This window comes from Corvus hawaiiensis, chromosome 3, assembly GCF_020740725.1.
Source record: "Corvus hawaiiensis isolate bCorHaw1 chromosome 3, bCorHaw1.pri.cur, whole genome shotgun sequence".
In the NCBI taxonomy this organism is placed as follows: domain Eukaryota; kingdom Metazoa; phylum Chordata; class Aves; order Passeriformes; family Corvidae; genus Corvus; species Corvus hawaiiensis.
In genome coordinates, this window is record NC_063215.1 from 46972155 (window position 1) to 46987524 (window position 15370).

Here is a 15370-nt window from a genome sequence, read left to right on the forward strand (position 1 = left end):
ACGACAAGCCTTTTAATTTGAACAAGCACATCTTTGGGTGGGTTTTCTCCCAAAAGTTGAGAGATGATACACATGCAGGGTGAAGCTAACCTAGAGATGACCTGCCCTGCTTCTGGCTAATCCTTTTTTTTTTTTTTTTTTTTTTTTTTTTGTCCCTGATTTGTTTTGGGTTTGTTTTACTGGAAAATTTCTGGGGTACATTTGTTAGGCTCATGTTCTAACACTTCATATTTTTGCTCTACATGTCAGCTTTTCATTTTCAAATTGCTAGCTACTATCAGGTAACTGAAGTTAACAGAAGTCTCTTTCTTTAGCTGTAACTTAGAAAGCAGAGGAAGAGTAGAGACTATTGAGAAGTCCCACTTGAATTTTGGCTTTTGCACCTTTACCTGCAGTAATTAAGCTTGCCCCCCACCGCCCCTGGAAAGCAGCTCTGCCAGCAGGACACCTCCGGCAGCCGCTCTTGAAGGTGAGCACAAAGGCTCACAGAGCAGAAATGCCTTCGGGCCCCCGGCATGTCAGTAGGTCTGCTCAGCTATGCCGAGTTTAGTCATGCATTTTAAGTTTCTTCCTGAACCGGGGTCTTAATTCTTGTGCCATTTTACTGGAACAAAGAGGTCAGATTATTTATAGGTCGGTCGCCTTTGTGTGCATGAAGCAATGCCTTCGGTGCTCCAATTTCTGGGACTCTTTTTCCCTCTGGCTCTTAAGTCTCAGCTATTCTCTCCTAATGCAATAACAGTAATTATCCTATCGCCGGCCACCGCAGCACCCTGCATTAGCACCTGCCTTACCTAGTACACAGCGAGGCTGGCAGCCAGGTAAAACCCCTGTAATTTATAGCTCATCAGAGAAGCCAACCAGCCCACAGTCTTCCTGTTTTGCAAAGAGATAGACTTATCACCTAGACGCTGCTGCGATGGGTGCACTGGAAAGGCAGGAAGATAAAAGTAGTGCACAGGCAAGCTCTGGCCCCATCTCTGTTTGTGTTCTCTATTGTTTCATCCAGGCATGCAGTCAAGCAAAATCATCATGGCTCGATGCAACCAGGAGGCAATATTGATGTGTTTTTGCTTCCCAGTAGGCCCATGACATTTCACAATGTAATTGTTGTTTCGCATCTGGCTGCTGAGTGTGGAACAAGAGATGTGGAGCTGGCCATGCCAGGGTGTCTCTGCTGAGGCTTAAATTCAGATGGGAACATCTCAGATGTTTTATGTGACTGGTGTCCTGTAGCACCCTATAGGGTGTGCTGTACGATGCATGGACTGACTTCACTTCTTCAGTCCTTGTACAGTTTGATGACCAGAGGGCTGGAGCACCTCTCCTATGGAGACAGGCTGAGAGAGCTGGGGTTATTCAGTCTGGAGAAGAGAAGGCTCTGGAGAGACCTTACAGCACCTTCCAGTGCCTAAAAGGGGCTACAAGAGATCGGGATAGGGACTTTTGCAAGGGCATGAAGTGATAGGACAAGGGGGAGTGGCTTTAAATTGAAAGAGGGTGGGTTTAGATTAGATATCAAGGAGAAATTCTTCGCTGTGAAGGTGGTGAGACACTGGAACAGGTTGCTCAGAGAAGTTGTGGATGCCCCATTCCTGGCAATGTTCAAGGCCAGGCTGGATGGAGCTTTGAGCCATTTGGTCTAGTGGAAGGTGTCCCTGCCCATGGCAGGGGGTTGCAACTAGGTGATCTGTAAGGCCCCTTGCAGCCCAAACCATTCTATGAAATTCTCCTACATGACAGCACTTGTGGTGTGTCTGCTCTTGGGAGGAGAAAATAGTTTCTTTAACTGCTAGGCTGACACATCCAGCAGGATTTGGAGGACAGCGGTGTTTGATGAGGATAGATGAAATTAAGAGCCGATCTTGAAAGAATCACTCTTGACACTTATCCCAACCTCATGCAGGCAAGGCCAGACAGTCCTTTGTGCAGAGGGTGCAAACACACACGCACCAGAGAGATCAGTCACGCGAAACCTTCGCTGACACCCTTTGGACTTGGCCTACTGCTGTTCTTCAGGTAGTGAGGCGCATTTTCTGACATGCCTTAGAACACCTCAGGATGATAAGCACAAACTTACTAGCAAAGAAGTTTCTGGCAATGTTTTGTTGCTTTTGCACTTCTGATGGTCCCATGACCTCTGAAACTCAGCAGGAGCAAAGCAGCGGGGTCACAAGTACACTTTCTCTTTGCTCCTTTAGCTGCTGTTCATGTTTTTGGCTGAGATAAAAACTCTCTTGGAAATTATTCATATCTTTGTTCAGTGCTTTGGCAATCTGAGGAGACTCCATTACTCAATGATGCTTCAAGCTAGCAATGGCAGGGCCCAGATATCCTTGGATATGACAACCAACAAACATCTTCATCAGTGAAGTCATACAGGGCGATGTTGTTTTGATGTGCAATTAAGTTACTAGAGATCTAGTCACAGAGCAGAGCTTTGAACTAAGTAGCTCTCCCTGTTTGAAGCAAATGGGGAGAATAAACACAAATACATGTGCGTCTGAGGCTCAGTTTGCCAGCGGGCAAGCTGACAAGTGGGGCAATGTTCCTCAGCAAAGCTGACTCGAGTGGAGAAGGTGGAGGCTTCTGTGCAGGGGAGGCACAGGCAGAGGCGTGGAGGTGAGGCATCCTGCACCCTGCCTGCTCACTCCACGTGACTGGGATGCTCAGTTCTCTGGTTAATCCTGGAGAGCCTCGCAGAAAGAAGACTTTATCATTTAGAGGCCAAAAAATATTAGTGTAAGCATCAGAAGCAAACCTGAGCTGAAACTTGCAAAGCATTGCAGAAAAAAATGGGAAAAACATCTTCAAAATCAATGTAAGGGAGGAAAAAAAGCAAAGTCAGACTGTTGTGCAGTAAATGAGATTAAAGATAATTTAGGCATGGCCTGCAATCAAAGGAGTATTTTACCTCTGCTCTGGTTTAAGGAAGACAAATCCTAGGAGTAAAAGAAGGGTGGTTAATGGGAACAGGGATATGGAAATAGAATTGTTACTGTGCTCAAAGAGCAGGTGGCGTTCCTCTCGGGGAGGCAGGTCACACCTGTTGAGGAGTTCTGGAAAGACCAGCATGAGAGGTGGCACATCTACTAGCAACTGTTTTTATACATCTGCCAAGTCAGAGATGGACCCCGTGACTGCAGGATATCCATTACAATGTGTTCAGTTGTGCCGGGTTAAAAAATAATCCAGCCAACCCTCGGCGTCCTTGTAACTCTGACCTCACCGGTATGCGGGGCTTTGGAACATGCCTTGAAGGTTAATTAAAAATGCAAAGGCACATCAAAAATGGGATGAAATGCAACTAAAGGCACATCCTGCCAGACTAACCCGATGTTTCTCTTTGATAAAACAATTATTTTTCCAGACAGGTGATATCTGCCAGATTTCCTTTATCTAGACTACTTTAATGTATTTTCTATGATGTCAAGAGAGAAACCACTGATGTTGGTGGAGACAAAATAGATTATTAGAGAAATTGTGTTGTTGGTAAGAGGAGGAGACAATGAATGCTGAGGCTGGCAATCTCAGGTCAGGAGGAGTTATCTGTGAGAGTTCTTCAAACAGGAGTTTTGGGACCAATTTTGTTTCACTGTTTGCGTTAATTGCATGCTCCTGGCCCATGTGAGCACTGTGCTGATGAAATGTTCTGCACAAAGCCATGAGGCACTGCTGGCATGGAGGTGGTTTGCAGGCCAGGCAGGATGAGCAGGGCACCTTGAGAATGGCTGTAATAAAAGGAGGGTGACATTCAAGTAAAAGACAAAGAGTCATGCAGGTGAAAACTGATGTCAGAGGTGGCTTTTGCTATTAACCGAGAGTGAATCAGTTGGGAAAAGGACTGAGGAAAAAGAAAAATCAGCATTAGGTACTCACAGCAGAGTTGTGTGCTGCCACCTTGATTCTGATGTTGCACCTATTTCCAGCTGAGGAGAAGAAGTATTAGTGCCCAGATCAACTCTCCTTCCTTCCCACCCCTCTTTTTGGGAAAGGTGTGTTAACAGCAGAGCAGCAAAGACCTGCAAGGGAGACCAGGAGACCGGAGACATTCTTTCCAGGAGGCCACAAGAAGTTACTGGAGCACATGCATGTGGTCATGGGGATGGAGTTTGATGAAACAGGCACCCTCCTGCTGTCTCATGTATCTAAGTGCTCCCTGCTCCAGCCTAAGGCCAGCCCCCATTGTTGCCAGCCACTAGCATATCCACACGTATTTTCTTTGGATTAGGGTCAAAAGCAGCCCCTGGAACAAGAAGCAGAAGTGGGGGTAGGGTGGGGGATGGAGAAAAGCTCAGTGGTGCCTCCCAGTGCTTTGGTACCAAATGATCCTGGGAGCAATGTTCAACTCTCTGTCCTAGGAGCTGCCAGCTCTTCCACCCCCAGTCCCTGGCAGCTGAGCTGTAGCATCAGGGGTCTGACTCCTGCGACAGAGGAGCAGTTGCAGTGGCATGCAACTGCATTTAATATTTTCCCTTAAAGCTTGGAAAAGCAATGAGAAAATGAATAAAAACAACTGCCTGTCTACATGATTCATAGCCAGAGCAACCAACTACATCTTGCTCTGCCTAGCAATTACCAGAGTTTTCATGCATGTGTTGTGGAGAAGGGAATTTGCAGAAGGGCTCCAAGGTGAAGTCTAACCAAACAGGTACGAGCAGAACTTGACCCTCTGGATATGCCTCAGGCCAGTCAGATATAAAGCAACCTGGGTCTGGAAGCTACATTGCTGCCTTTGTTGGAGATGCACTGGGAGAGGGGCTGTTGTAGTGGGCTGTCAGATACGGCCCAGCAAGTGGCCAAGAAATGGTTTCCAGCCCAGGTTTGTTGCCCAAATACTCAGGTCAGCAAGGGGAGCAGAAGCGTTCGGGGCTGCAGGGCCTTTTACAGAGGGACTGCAAGGTTACATGCCAGAATTTCTTCAGATCCTCTAGGAGTTAAAATTGTCTCCATCACTGCTGCCTTTCTAAAGAGAGGAGTGAGAGAGAAAGGCAGAATGTGAGAGAAGAGTAAGTGAGCCAGAGAAGAGCTGGATGCTCATGCAAAACTTCAAGAATTGAAAGTGGCGGCTCTTAACGCTTGTGTAAGGCCCACACGACATTTGCAGCCTTGGCAAAGCAGTCAGGCAAGCTCTGGCTCCTCTCGCGAGAGCAGTCAGGAGCAGAGCGGGACTCTCCCGCAGGCAGCACCCTGGCAGGCTCTTGATTAACATGTTGGTGTTGAGAAGCTAAGCCAAATACAATTATTGAACTGATTATTCATATTCCATTCTGTTCACTGTGGCAAGATTCTCCTTTTGGGGTAGTGTTTATGGGCCATACAGATTGTCGGAGTGAATCTAATTAGCAAGAGAAATCCAAATGGAACAATGACTGGTAATTGTTAATGATGCAAGTGCATATTATACCAGCTCAAATGAAATCTTGGGTTGCAAGCAGCACTGAAAGGCAAATGAACGTTTACAGTTGTCCATAAAACACTACAAGTCCTTACCTTGCTGCTCTCAGGTGTGGTTGAGCTGAGGTTCCACCTGCACAACAGCAGTGACTTGTAAAATGCTTCCTAGTCACCACCAAAATAAAATGCTGCAAGAAATGAATGACCTGCAGAGCTTTGGTAGCAGAGGTGGTCAGTATCTGGGCTGAAAGTGACCCCTTGCTTTGCTTTCACCGGCACAAACCTCACCTGCCTAACAGAACTGATTTTAAAAAACAGGACCCTTTTTACTTGCACAGTCTCTGGATTGTGTCTCCAGCCCAGGGGTCGGAGCATCCTGGGCCGCCAGCTATTGGTGCTGCTCTTGGCATGCATCTCCAGCTCCACCAAGCAAATGTGGGGCGGGCTGCCATCCAAATATTTTGGATTCAGTCTGGATCGTGAATTATGCAATACACACAGGCACACACACAAAACTTATTTAGTTGTTTCTGCCAAAACAGGTGGCAGAAACAACAGGAGGTGGGCACGTAGACCTTTCCAACTGTACAGTGAGCTGTGCATCTGAATTTCTTGAAATGATCTGGTCCAGGGCCTGCATTTTGGTTAGCAGCCCCCAAACCAGAGTGCTGATGACCGGTACTCTCACTCTGTGGAAACTGCCGTGCTTAAACAGCCAGTGGAGCTGGGACAACTTGTAGCTGTCATGGATTTGGTCCAGCACTGAGCTTCAGCTCTCACATGAGATGGCCCTGATCCCATGCCTCGCTTCTCTCTTTCTAGCCTTGAAAATGTTTTGGACAGGTCTTCAGTTCAAGACCTACTTACTCCTCTGTGTTTTTTGTGGAGGATGGGTTTCTAAGAAGTGAATTATATAGAAATGTTGTGAAAGGTGGTTTAAGTTGCAACATTTCGGTTTTCAGAAGTTAAACACAAGTTAGATGTCTTTTTGGCAATACTATAAATGCAATGGCATTACTATATGTGATGGGAAGCCTGGACAGTTGAAACATTTTTCACTTATTCATCCTTCCAAATGTGTGTGGGCAAGACAACCTGGTACAGACAAAAATGAAGAATCTCCCTTGCAGTATTTACTTTACATTTCCTGTGTCATGAAAGATGGGAGTTATAACAGACAAGGGTAGGAAGGAAAGCATAAGGAATAACGTGAGTGGCAGTTGTAAGACCAGAGCATTGGATAAGGCTTCTGTGTCCTTGACCAGAATGTGCAAGCTGCCTGATAAATATCCTTTCATTCAGATGGCATTGGAGTGTTGGAGATGAAGTAGGACATTCAGCTAAAACGAAAATATTTTAGTTAGAAGAGAAAAAATACTTACATTAACAGTTGCAGAACTTGAATAAAAACAAACAAAAAGGCTGGAAAGTCTAATTCAGATGCTTTTGTTTTAAACAGCATTGAAGAGAGGTCTGACATAGTTGGTATCTTATAAAAACCCTCAAAATTTCAACAACACTTTTTTTTATAAAAGTTTGGCAAAATTTTTAAAAACAGAGAAAAAAGTAACCTTTCTTTTGTGTAGTCCTCTTCCTAAAGCAGATTTGAGTCATCAGAACGAGTCCACTGAATAGCACTCAGTTTTGCCACACACACGTGAGATTGTAAATTAAAAACCTGTGAAAGTACACAATAAATTTAATATATTTTAGGGATTTTTGTTTGAGGTTTTTTTCCCAATGACTTTGCATAGAAGCTTTTCCATGTATCTAAATTCATACTTAGAAATGTATGAATTTTCACAGCTAAGAATGTCATCATAACTTCAATTTTGCCTTAAAAATAATGAGATTTGACTTTTTCTATGCTTTTATTTCTACAGGATTATAAATGGTGATTTTTTAAATTTCTCTTTGCTATTGAGATGTGTCAAGGAATTTCAAAGGCAAACAAAATTTTGCTATTGGAAGCAAAATTCCTACACTGTCAGGCAATCCTTGTTTCAGACATTAAGACTGAATTCTAATTTTGCAAGTTATTAGAGTAAGAGAATGCATAAAACCCCCCAACTCAGTTATATTCAAGCTCAGTTGAACAAGGCACCATGGAGCCTGAGCTAGTGTAAAAGCTGGTCCAGTTATGAGCAGGGGGTTGTACCATCAGAGAGCTCCAGAGGTCCCTTCCAACCCAAATGATTTATGTTGCTGAAATAAATTTTTTTAACTTCACAATTTCTAGCATAATTTTTCTAGACTTATTTGAATCTAGACTTCTTCCAGATCGGAACACTTTTTTTAAAAAATCAAAACTAGGCTCAGAGTTCATTTATCTTTTCATTATTATCAGTTACAATAAATAAATCTGTTACCTTCAACTGGAGGGCTAGAAAATAATTAAAAATTTCAAGGAGACCTCTTGGTATCACTTTAAGAAGAGTGAAGAAATGCTCAAGAGGAATCGTCACAGGCCATTTTGCTAATTCACTTACTGTGTAAGAAGGCATAACAGAACCCGCAAGACATCTCGGATTGTGTTATAACCAAGCTTTATTCTGTAACAACTTCAATATACTAACAAAAACCTTTCGTCTTTATTGCCCCAAACCATTGCACTGTAGCGAACTTAAATTGCCTGGTGTTTTAAATGTACTTGCACGGAGACATCTCTGGAATGCGAGTTTCTCACTTGAAATTATCAATCGATGGAACATTTAAGGATACAAAAAGGGGAGATCTGTGGCAGAGCAGGTCGAGGTGGGCTCCCTGGTACAGAGCTGGGCTCTCCATTTTGCCGTAACTTAGGGAATGCACCATTCCACGTACACAGTCCCCAGAGGAGTCGAGAAGGACGCAAGTCTTATTTATTCCAGAATCCATGAGCCTGTATAAGTGGAAATAGTTTGGTTTTTTAAGCCGCAGATCAATCTTCCAAGTCTGTTTCTTTTAGCATGGCTCCTGTGGGTTTTCAGGTGCTAGAACTATCCCACCTGTGACCAAGAGTGACCTAGAGTGACTGGTTCTGTGTCTCAGGCACAAAGAGTTGTTATCAAAAGATTAAAGGACAAAAATTGCAATTACATTTATTGATTAAATGGCCTCATCACTTTTCTTTTGAATGTACATTCAATGCTATCCCAAGATGTCATTCAGTGTCAGTGCCTACTACTCCTGTTGGTCCACATGGACTTCTTCATTCATTTCCTCTCCAATGGGTTGAAGTTCTGTCTTGTCTACAAATAGAGAATCAGAGGAGTAAGCATCAGCAGGAGAAAAAACAGCAGCTATCCAAACAGGATAGGAGAAGTTGTGTTCCCAGCCTGTGAACATTGAAACCTGAGCGAGATTTGTACCAGAGCAGGATGAGGTTTACAGCATCTAAATTCCACATAACACCTAATGTTTATTGTTGGACATTCGTTCATCCCCTGAAAAACATTGCTTAAAAAACCCCACACCAATACTTTTTAACTTCATCTCCCTAATCCCTAATTATAAAATGTGATTATCAAAGAACAAAGAATTTGCCCTACTGTCTTTATGATGTACAATTTACATACTACCCCATCCTCCCAGTACAGGTTGGTAATTTTTAAAGGGCACTAAAATATGATAATAACAAGTATTATGCTTGCTGATGTATTATGAAATGTATCCCATTAGTCACTTTATATCTGAAAGGCAGAAAAAATTTCAACCTAGCAACAGAAAGGCTTTTAGGATTAAAAAAAATATTTGGCAGGCAGTAGGCGTGTTAAACTATGCCAGGAGGAACCCAATTGGAGGTTTCTAGAGACAACAGGAGCATAAATAAGTTGCCATCCATGTCGCCCACCACAGAGCTGGAAGAAAATTCAAAGCTTTGTAACCTGAAGGAGCAACAGAAAAGCAAAGGACAGCCTAGTGACAGCCATGGCCTGGCTCTGGGATCCTTGGGAGGAACTACTGCCCTCCAAAGCCACAGAGAGAAACATGGCAGCAGATATTCCAGCTCACCTGAGCCCCACTGTGCCATGCTCCTGCCTGCCATGTGGGCCACAATAAAGATACCTCATTTTCTTAGCTTAGAAGAACTGATCCACTACCAAAAATGCTCAATTAATGATGGTGCTGATGAGAAAGACTGAGACATTCTTGCCAACACTTCTTTTTTCCCTCCTACGTAGGAAAATAGCTAGTTCAAGAGATTTTACTGGAAAGCAGAGCAAGCAGAACACTTCAATTTTGGACACAAAGCAAGCCAGGCAAAGGACAAGAATTTTTCCTGCTGTTTATTTATATCAGTAACTACCTAGAAAAGTTTTTCTTTGTTTCCATGATCTCTAATTTATTCTGGAACAGAAATGTCCTTGATTGGCCAGACAAAGGCTTTTCCCATGAGAACCATGTTTTAATCACACTAAAATTTTCATTCAATCCTTTTTGTTTGGACAAGGCGCTCTTTCAGCAGAAGAGGAGCCTGCAGCCAGCGAAACTCCCGATGTAGCTCAAGATTGACCTGCTAAAGAGAAAAAGGCAGCAATACTTCATTTCCCAGGTGTGTCCAATCTCAGAACCAGGCCGTTCAGAAGGCAGACAGGGAACTCCTACAGGCTTTATTGAAGATGAGAAATATCCGCCTGCCTTAGCAGGACACATGCCTCAGCCACACAGTGCTATATTCCCTAAAGTCACTGTAAAATGAGATGGAGGAACTGCTTCTTCCACTTTTGAAGGGACACTGCGTTCATGTCTGAACACAACAAGTAAAATGAGCAAAATGAATATCAACTGGAAGGATATCAACCTGTTAGAGAGAGTCCAGAGGAGGACCACCAAGGTGATTAGAGGGATGGAGCACCTCTCCTATGAGGAAAGGCTAAAAGAATTGGGATTGTTCAGCCTGGAAAAGAGAAGGCTTTGGGATGACCTAATTGTGACCTTGCAGTACCTGAAAGGAGCCTACAGGAAAGATGGAGAGAGACTTTTTACAAGAGCGTGTAGTGACAAGATAAGGGGGAATGACTTTTAACTGAAAAGAATAAATTTAGGCTAGATATTAGGAAGAAATTCTTATTGTGAGGGTAGTGAGACATTGGAACATGTTGCCCAGAGAAGCTGTGGATGCCCCATTCCTCAAAGTGTTCAAGGACAGATTGGAGGGGACTGGGAGCAATTTGGTCTAGTGGAAGATGCCCCTGCCCACAGCAGAGGAGCTGGAACTAAATGATCTTTAAGGTCCCTTCCAACCCCAACCATTCTGTGGTTCTATGACTCTATTAAATGAGCATAATGAATGCATGTCACCCCTCAGTCCTGGAGGGAGCTGGTCTATTCACTCACTCTGCTGCACACTGCAGGCCACCAAAGGAAGGAGGTCTGAGAAAGGACAAGCTACACCTGCAGGATGTAGAGGGAGAGGAAGGTATTTGCCTTATTTCATTGGCAGTGAGTGACAGTATTTCTGCCAAACCTTTGGGAAAGGCTCTACGCTGCACAAGAGGGCAGCAGGGTCACTCTGAACTGTTTCACAACACTGACAGACAAAGAAACACTGTCTGTGCCCCTTGCAGCCTGGCTCCCAAATGCCAAGCCCAACTGGCCCAGTGGCACCCCCATGGAGGATGCCAGTGAGCAAAAAACAGTGCTGGGCAGGGTAAAGTGGTCTGCTGCTGGTTATCTGAGAAGCTTTCAGATGCTTCCTTTCTTATTCCCACTTACTAGAGAGGTTGCTGGGACTGATAAACCTCTGCCTGGAGTGAAACCCTTCCCACGTGTTATGTTAAACAGAGTCCACTTTACTCGAGTTCGGAGACAAGTCATAAGCAGTAATTTGAGGATACCTAAAATGGCTGTGCACTTCCCTTCTGTTCAGCCCAGTCTTTGTGTTCCCTTATCATGAATTAGGTAGGGCAAACATAGTCAGACAAAACATGGGCTGAAACCTGCCATCAGAGCTCGGCCCCATCACACAACCAGTGCCCGAGGCTGGAATTCGATCATGAGAGAGCTAATAATAACAACACACAGCAAAGAGCAGAGTACCTTGCTGCTGTTGCTGAAAGCATGAAAAAGACCATCTTAATTTAGAGACTTATTATGGCATATTATGGCAGGGCATGCCAACAAATGTGGAGCAATCTAGAAGTGCTATGCTACTGTATGTACTCTTATTGCATTAGTAATACTAAAAATAAAAATAACACCTGCTGAAAATACAGTTTCAAAAAAAAAGAAAGGACATTCTGGTGTATATTAAACAATAAAGAGAAAAACTATGACACCCACAAAATACTGTCTCTTTAAAGTGGGCAAAAATAAACTAAAATGAGCCAAGTTACTTTTCTGCTTCTGAAAACCTTTTAAATGCCCCCATGGCCTGAAGAATGTTTCACACAAATTATTTCAATCTTTTTCAGATTTGTTTTTCATCATTGTTAATATGTCCATTTTGTAAAATTTTATTCTTAAAACCAGTAAAGCTCACACTCAAAGAAACACAGGAACTTCAAAACCTGGTGGCATTTCATGGTTTTCATTTTACCTGGATGTGAGAAAAAACCTAAAATCTCTAAGACATTGCTACAAGCTCCGTTAGGAAGCAGTGCTTGCATACATGTCAGAGGCAGCAGCACAGGTGCAGGACCCATCAGTTTGCTAGGCTGCCTTCTTGTGCTGCTCCAGCTGGGGAAGCAGAGGGGGGCTGCAGACCTGCTGGAGGCTCCCTTGGGTTGAAATAGGATCTCATCTTTAGGAGGTCTGAAATTCCTTGCTCCTCGCTGCCCTTGGCTTCCCAGCAGATCAGGAACAGGACAGGTGGAAAAACTTAGGCATACCATGGGGTTGCTGTCCTCTGACATCCCTCAGGGCCATCACTGGTACTCTGCACCAGGGCTCCCAGGGCCAAGCTGGATTCGGGCTGTTCTTTGCTTTTTCTTGGCGTCTCCTGTAAAGCCACTGTAGTACAGGAACAGGCTGCACCACCACCAGCACTGTCAGAGCTTTCCACATGCACCCTGGGAGGTGACCTGCATTTCATTTAACAGCAGCTTATAATAATTATCTGGGGTTTCTTAGTGAAATACCAGAGAAATCCTAAATTTGGTTGGAAAAAGATCAGCCTTTTCTGTTTTCAGTTACTTGCTGGAGAGATTATTCTCAGGAGTTATAAACCATTCTCCAGCAAGGAAGGAGTGTTTGGGATTTCCAGCATTAATGCTCCTAAGAAATCATTTGGCTGTCACTAACGTTATGTAAATAGATGGTTCATGTTTATACTCTACAAAATGCATTTACAAGAAAAAGGCTGACTAATTCGGAGGTCAGCTTCTAATTCAAGGTTAGTGCTCAACAGTTTTTTTCCCATGCCAAATAAAACCACTAAACGCTAAATTAAAACCATGTGCTCTAACTTACCTTTATGTAGTTACTGATATAAAGAGGGTGGAAACAATTTTGCTGTCAAATTTAATGCCACTGTCTAAGGAGTGAAGTAAAACATCCTACAGGAGCTTTTGCACAAGGACACACATCAAGGGTGCCTGACCTAGAAGGTGTGAAGTGCTTGAGTACATGAAAGCCACCTTTCAGCGACCTGTCACTGTTACAGACTAGAGGCTTTATTTCCCAGGAATACATTGAAATAAATAGTAATTTAATGAACAAATCATCTTGCTACAAGGAAAAAAAAAAAGGATCAGGCTGAGGACATTTGACCCATATTAGATGGAAACATTGGAGATGGTTGCCAAATTTCTGAAAACTACCGGCTTCCAAAGTTTGTACCAGCATTTTATTCTCCCTTTCAGCCATTTGTTTATTACTGCTTAAATGTTATGTCTTTCAAATTTCACTCAAAACTGAAATGAAAACTAAACTCCGCTCCTTTTTATTAGCTTCTTGGGCGTAAATAAAACTTTAAATTAATCCAGCACCTTCTTCAAACATTTTGCCTGGAGAGAGTGGGACTGCTCACCTGAGGACTTGAGCAGAAGGTCAGTGATGCTGTTCAACTTCTGCCAGACTAGAAGTAGCGAGCAACGTTTCTGTTCAACCCCATGAACATGCTCCCAAAATGGTTGAAGGACTGAGGTCTGTCTAGTCCCATCTCTCAATCCCCCCTGTGTCTAAGAAATGTTTGGCCCAGGTCTGTGAATGTGTGTCAGGGTGATAAAACCCAAGCAGATGTAGTGCTTGTTGAGCGGTGGGACTGAGGTGTGCAGGCAACTCCCATGCAAAAACAGCTTGGCCAGAAACTTGCCAGCTTCTTGGCTACTGAGCTATGGATCCTGCTTGGGGTCATGTAGCCTCTCCCACAGATCTCAAACAACACTTCTGGCGCTTACAGCTGCAGAAGAAAACCTTCAGTTTATGAATGGAGAATTCAGCTGTGTGGCATTCATCTGTAGAGCCAGCCAGCTCAGAAAGTAGGTTTCTTTCTGGCAAAATCATTGTGGTTATCTGACTTTGAAGTATAAAATACAAGTTGGATTATGAAATAAATAACAAATGTTTGCACTTCATTGCCTAAGTGAAAACAACCACTTAGTTTGTATTATGGGAGTTTGCAAGTGTTCCACAGCATCAAAAATGTCACCCGTCCAAGAGCTCAAGTTTCCCCATAATGTCCAGTTTTTATACACTCACATCACAGTGGGCAAGTGCATACCACAGACTACAGGTGCTGAAGGAAATACAAATAACAGCCAACTGCAGGATGTGTCTCCAATTCAATGAAGGCCAGGAAATAAAGAGCATCCATTTATTTAACTGCACTGGGCAGGGACAGCAGGGGAATATGGTGGCTGAATGCAAGGCTGGGCTTGCCACGCTGGCTGCCTGCTTCCACCTGGGTCAGGAGGACTCCTGTGCCCTTCACAGGACTGGAAGGGTCCCTGTAGCCCACAGCCAGTGCAGGGTGGATGTGTCAAATGAGTCTCCCAAGTGTTGGGTATTTGTGTTACCTGGAGATGCACTATGCTCCAAGTAGAAATAACAGGGATGGCTCCAGGTTCAAGGCAGTGGCTCAGACACTAAACTGACACCACAGCCTGAAAATTACTGAATCTGTTCAGAGCAAAACAAAGATCTCACAACTACTATGAAAAGTGCTAAGTATTCACCCTCTCAAAAGGATTTCTCCGATGCTGAACATCATATGTCTCTGCAGAAGTCTCTCTTATTTCCCAAACCCTCATCTCATTTCAGGCTTTAAGTTCATATTGTACCTTTAAACCCAATGAATCCTAAATTCCTTTGCTAAACTCAACTACCACTGAATGTAAAAAGATCCATTTTCAGTATGTGCCCAGACTAGATGTGGTGACACTGGAAGAACTGCTGTTACTGTCATCTCATATGCAAATTTTTGTCTCAAAAAATGGTGACCACATGGTTTTACTGTAGCTCTGTAGGTCAAGCACAGTGTCCAGGGGTGGGACCCAGCACTGAAGCGGAATAACCAGAGGAATTATTACCTAATATTGAGCCTATATAACTTTAATAACTCACATTGCATCTGTACCCAGATTCTGACCATGACTATTGTGGTAACATGCCTTCCATGAGGCAGGATATGCTGCCTGAAAAGAGAGAGCTTTAGGTTTTTGGATTAAGTGGAGAATGGTTCTGAGTGGATCAGGCAAGATAGCAATAATTGTTATGAGGCTTAATGTAGCTTGTGCAGAAAATATTTCTCAATTGCTTATGGTGGATTGTCAGATGTAAGAGCAGGCAAATTGAGCAGACTGTGAAAATAATAAAATAATCCTAGCATAGCTTCCAACAACAGAAGTTAAACTTTTTGTTGCTAAGAAATGTGAAATTACAAAAAGCAGTAATACCAGTTTCTGCAGTACTAACGAAAGCGTAAAATACTGTTAGCTGCAGTCGTTCATTATACATCACCTGATTAAAAGAACCTGGTAAGTAGCACTTTCCAAGGCTTGACCTTAGATAAAATTATGTTTTAGCAGAAAAGGTCTTCTGCATTGACATG

At 43.4% G+C, this 15370-nt stretch overlaps 1 long non-coding RNA gene across 11 annotated transcripts in view; it reads right to left on the reverse strand.

The window, feature by feature from the left end:
- LOC125322923 overlaps window positions 1-15370 on the reverse strand; it is a 47944-nt gene that overhangs the window by 15595 nt on the left and 16979 nt on the right. For 5 of the 11 annotated variants that reach the window (XR_007202286.1, XR_007202288.1, XR_007202290.1 and 2 more), the window contains 2 exons: window positions 6969-8627; window positions 1610-4022 (listed from right to left, as the gene is read on the reverse strand). This is a non-coding gene — a long non-coding RNA (uncharacterized LOC125322923). Of the gene's footprint in view, window positions 1-1609; window positions 4023-6048; window positions 6738-6968; window positions 8628-15370 lie in introns of those variants that run through there. The other 6 variants (XR_007202287.1, XR_007202291.1, XR_007202283.1 and 3 more) reach the window with 3 other exon arrangements.